Genomic DNA, 6000 nt, shown 5'->3' on the forward strand with positions numbered 1-6000 from the left:
GAATGTCATTTTATAACATATTTTATTTCTGTAACTGGGTAGTTCATTCTGTAAAGATGTTTCTGAAAAACAAACAAACAAAAAAAAACCTCCTCATCCCTTGTAACCTGGGACAGTTTAAAGTTTGTTTTCAGCATCTCTAACTCTGGAAAGTGTCAAAAGAAGACTTTTTTGGTTTGTAAGATAACCAAAGATCCAATAAATCTGAATAATATTGGAACACCCTTTCTGTGAACCTCACAAATGGACGTTTGAGTTAACACAGATCACCCAGGATGTCCTGGTATCAACTTGTACAAACCTCCGACCAAGTCTATCCGAGTAACGATCGTAACTAACAGAAAGCCTCGTCTGTTCAAAGGAATTCCAGCTTTGACACTTGGATCCTCTTCCTGCATGTAGAAAACGGACAGACTTTTATTCACATTCTAGAAGAATTAATACTGTTTTTTCTGTAATGAAAGAATTGTTTACTGGGAATAACTAAATAACTGCCTTGTTGTTTCCCTTACAGCTGACAATAACCTGTGTAGCCCAAAAGTTTACAAACTTGTTTTCTGTTTATAAGGTTGACAAAGTGTTTGTATTGTTTTTAACCTCATTTAAAGTTTATAAGTGTCTTAAATGATTTTATTTGATGACTTTTTCAACAGAGCAGATTAAAATAATAATTTATTTAGTGGATAAAAGTTCAGCCCTTTCATTTTGATTGGTTCAAATCGACCACCTCTTTCAAATCAGAGGTGTGGTCACTTGTTTACAAGAGAGGAAGACCTCTCAGAATATTAGGACAGAAAAGAGAGAGAGAGAGAGAGTGAAGAACAATGATGAAGAAGTGATGAAGACCTCCAAAGGAGGATAAGCTTTAAGATACGACCTACAGAAGACTTCCAAGGAGAAAATTAGCTTCAACTTTGGGCAAAGTTTGATCGAATCCTCTTCAGCGATCCAAACACCTGCAGTTTTCATCAAAGAGTTAACAACAGCTGTCCAGAACTCCACGGAACTCTCCGGTTGACCGTTCGAGCCGGTGACCAAACTCCTCGTGTTGAGGTCAGGGATGTGAAGAATTACAACCTTTACATCACCCGACCATCGGATCATATAGAGTCAAATATCTGCTATCTTCAGGCAGCCTTCGAAGACGACTCCTGGTAGGAACAGCTGACCTGTACTCTGACGATTGACTTTATTTAGATTTTAAACAAATTAGTATTAACTCAGTTCAGTAATTATTTTCCTTAAATTTCAGACCAAATTTTAACTATTGAACAACAAAACATATTTCTTTTAGTTAAATTTGCATGATTAATCTGCCCTGCTGAAATTTCAAAATTGTTCTACATTACATCTTGTTTCTGGTTTGGTAAAGCACATAGAATAATTTCATTTATCTGTTAATCCCTGCTAACAAGCAATTTTTACGGTCACTTAATTTTCATTTAACTCCAGTTGTGAACAAAGCCTTCATTTTAAATGTCAGAAATAATTTCCAACAGTTGTTTTTATCATAGATAGTTAAATAAACATCACAAAATTGTATTAAAGCATGTTTTACTTATGACATCTGAATCCTTCATATAAAATAACTCACGGTGTAAAAGGATAATTTGAGGTAATTAAATAATAATCTGAATTGATTTCAAGACCGTCAGATGTTCTCTCAGAGCTGAGAGTGGTGCCCCTTCAAAATAAAATTCATAATGAATTTTAACTATTAAACAACCCTTCCCGCTACATGAATTTAAGCCTATAGAATAGAATTGCGCCGCTCAAGGTGGCTGCATGTTGGAGTAGCTCTGTTACTTTCATTCTGAGATATTACTTTTGATAACTTTAATTCCTCTTTTTTCTGGATATAAATCGCTTTTTTTGGATGATTATTTCCTCTGGTGTCGGATGCTGTGCAGCTGGAAGGATTTTTACAGAAATATCTTTGCTTTTGGACATTTGTTATGATGCGTAACCATAACAACAAGGTTGTTTTTTACAACCGGGAGCAGCTGATTAACATCTCCAAATCTCAAATAATATCTCAACTACAGCCTCAAATCCCAAATGAGTTGAAAAGGAGGCGTCGTGGATGCAGAGCAGGAGCAAAGAAGAGGGAGAAAGAGAGAAGAATGCAATTTAAACCATCTCTTCCATCGATCATGATGGGCAATGTGAGATTGCTGGGAAACAAGTTGGATGAACTTCAAGCCCTAACAAGGACCCATCCAGAGTATCGGGAATGCAGTATTATGTGTTTCACTGAGACATGGCTATAGGATCATATCCCCGACTCCAGCGTTTCCTTGCCAGGCTTTCTGACCATACGAGCAGATAGAGATTTAAAGAGGAGTGGCAAAAGGAAAGGAGGTGAGTTGGCAGTGCTTGTGAACAACAGCTGGTGTAATCCTGGACATGTTACTGTGAAGTGTCGTCTCTGCAGTCCAGATATTGAACTGTTAGCACTAAGTTGTCGTCCATATTATTTGCCAAGAGAGTTCACCAGTGTTATTTTGGCAACTGTTTACATTCAACCCAATGCTGTTGCTGAGACTGCGTGTGATGTCATCAGCTCCGAGGTTGCTAAGCTACAAACACAACACCCTGGTGCGTTTTTTGCAATATCTGAGGGTTTTAATCATGCCTCTCTCTCTGCTACACTTCCAACATTCGAACAGTTTGTCAGCTGCTCTACCAGAGAAAACAAAACGCTGGACTTGTTTTATGCAAATGTCAAGGATTCATACATCGCTAAAGCAAGACCCCCTCTTGGCAAATCAGATCACAATCTTGTGTATCTCTGCTCAAAATATAAACCCCTTGTTCAGAGGCAACCTGCAATAAAGAGAACAGTGAGAAAATGGTCAATGGAAGCTGAAGAAGTCCTGCGGGGTTGTTTTGACGCTACAGACTGGGATGCACTTTGCCAGCCACATGGAGAGGACATCAATGCCATGACTGAGTGTGTGACCAACTATATAAACTTCTGTGTAAACAACACCATCCCCACCAGAACAGTGAGATGCTTCCCCAATAACAAACCCTGGATTACCACTGACCTGAAGGAACTGCTAAACCAGAAAAAAAGAGCCTTCAGGGAGGGAGACGGAATTATTGAAGAGCACACAGAAGCAACTAAAAGTCAAGATAAGAAACAGCAAGGAGGTGTACAAGAAGAAGCTGGAGAGCAAACTCCAACAGAACAATATCAGAGAGGTGTGGTCAAGGATGAAAAAGATCACAGGCTTCAAGCAGAAGGAGGATCAGAAGGATGGAAGCCTGGACAGAGCCAATGAACTGAACACATTCTTCAATAGGTTCAGTTCAGGAACAAGCTCAGCATCCTCCTCTCTTGCCCACAGCCAAACATACATACCACCCTCCATTGATCCAAGGCTGTCCTGTCACACCTCAAATATTGTATCTACCACCTCAGTCATGGACCCTTCTTCTACATATTGGTCTTCAACTAAATCAGAAGATGCTGATACCTCCTTTGCCTCCCCCCTCTGCGTCTCCAGAAGTCAGGTGAGGAAGCAGCTGGAGAGACTGAACCGGAATAAGGCTGCAGGTTCAGAAGGTGTCAGTCCCAGAGTCCTGAAGGTCTGTGCAGAGCAGCTCTGTGGGGTTCTGCAGCACCTCTTCAACCTTAGCCTGACCCAGGAGAAGGTTCCAGTGTTGTGGAAAACATCCTGTCTTGTTCCAGTGCCAAAGAAAACGCACCCATCAGTCCTCAATGACTATAGACCTGTTGCCCTGACATCCCACATCATGAAGGTCCTAGAGAGACTTCTGCTGACCCACCTGACTAGACAAACAAGCACATATCAGGACCCACTGCAGTTTGCTTATCAGCGTGGACTTGGAGTTGAAGATGCCATCATACACCTGCTTCAGCAAACTCACTGTCATCTAGAAAAGGCAGACAGCATTGTGAGAGTCATGTTCTTTGATTTCTCCAGTGCATTTAACACAATCCAGCCTGATTTGCTTTGTCAGAAACTCCAGAAGACTCAGGTGGAGGCCTCAACAATCGCCTGGATCAAAGACTACCTGAGAGACAGACCACAGTTTGTGAGACTGAAGGGTTGTGTGTTTGTGTGTCTAACCAGGTGGTCAGTAGCTCAGGAGCACCACAGGAGACTGTACTCTCACCATTCCTTTTCACTCTGTACACCTCAGATTTCCAGTACAAAACAGACTCCTGTCATCTGCAGAAATATTCTGATGACTCTGCAGTAGTCGGGTGTATCAGAGATGGACAAGAAGCTGAGTACAGGGAACTGGTGGACCGCTTTGTGGCATGGTGTGGAAACAATCATCTCATCTTGAATTTGAACAAAACAAAGGAGATGATTGTAGATTTCAGGAGAATCAGGAACAGATCCAACCCTATTTTCATCATGGGAGAAGAAGTGGAGGTGGTGGAGAAGTATAAATACCTTGGAGTTCACCTGGACAACAGACTGGACTGGAAATGCAACAGTGAAGCCATCTACAAGAAGGGACAGAGCAGACTGTACTTCTTGAGGAAGCTGAAGTCCTTCAACGTTTGCAGCAAGATGCTGCATACCTTCTATAAGTCTGTTGTAGAGAGTGCCTTCTCTTCTGCCATCATCTGCTGGGGTAGCAGCACCAGAGCAAGTGACTTAAAAAAGATCAACAAGCTCATAAAGAAGGCTGGCTCAGTTCTGGGGACTCCTCTAGAACCTTTGGAGATGATTGTTCAAAGAAGGATTCTTCATAAAATGAAGAACATTATAGACAACCCTCAGCATCCTCTTCATCAGACTCATACAACAACAGAGTGTCTTCAGTCAGAGGCTTCTTCAAATCCGTTGTAGGACAGACCGCTACAAGAGATCCTTCCTGCCCACAGCCATCAGCATCTAGAACAACTCTTTAATGAAACCAGGATGATGAGTTACAACAACTCTCTGGGATTAATAAAGTCTTTTTGAATTGAATTTGAATTTTTGTATATTACTACCTTGAAATACTTATTCATACACATTCATCCTACTTGCACTGTTATATTCTACCATGTTGTTGTTTACTATATTTTCTTTAGGACCTTGTAAATAATGTGTTTACTTTTTCACTTTTTGGTACTTTATGTTGTACCCTTATTGAATGCTTTAGTATTTCTTGTTTATTTGTTCGTTGTTTTAGTGAGTCAAATCAGTTCTTCTCATCCTGAATATTTTATTGTATTATTAACCTTGTGTTAACCGGCATATGACAAATATACATAACCTGAATTAAGAATTAACCTTTAATTTAACCATTAAGCATACAATGTAATTATGACAGAAAATGGAGGATTTACCTGCAGTTACTTTCGTAGAGATGAACATGTGGTAGCTACTTCCTGTTTATAACTTGTGATCAGCTGATAGGGTCGGTCCCCGGCTTTTTACATGTTTTCCAAATGCCGTTTAATTTTTGAAAATGAATAAACTGTATCCCACCCTCTAAACACACACGTTAACACGTGTCTGGATTACCTGTTCTCCACTGACACTGTTTATCCATTTTGTTCTAGTGATTTTTCACAAACCCCTCTGACTGTAGTGTCCAGGCTGCAGCCTCAGGTAAGGGGTGTTTGCCTTCGGGAGAAATTGAGGTCACCGATTGGTCATTTGATGACACGCCTACTGGATTGATTGACAGGTCGCACAGCAGAGCCGACTTGTGGAAAAAATAATAAAAATAAAAAAAAAACAGAGCTGCAGCCCTGCAGAGGAGGTGGGGCGGCCCAGGAGCAGCGGTAGCGTGTTCTGCATTTTAAATGTTGTTAATAAAAAGTTCTGAAAAAAAAAAAAAAAGGGAGGGGCGGCCCTGCAGCCCACACATCAGACCGGCCCACCGGGAATTCTCCAGACTGTCCCGATTGGTCACTCAGGGCCTGCACACTCAAACACACATTTACACACACACACACACATACATATACATGTATATACAAACACACACACATACATATACATATATATACACACACATACA

Source organism: Nematolebias whitei, chromosome 20, assembly GCF_014905685.2.
Source record: "Nematolebias whitei isolate Nwh7 chromosome 20, NemWhi1, whole genome shotgun sequence".
Classification (NCBI taxonomy): Eukaryota; Metazoa; Chordata; class Actinopteri; order Cyprinodontiformes; family Rivulidae; genus Nematolebias; species Nematolebias whitei.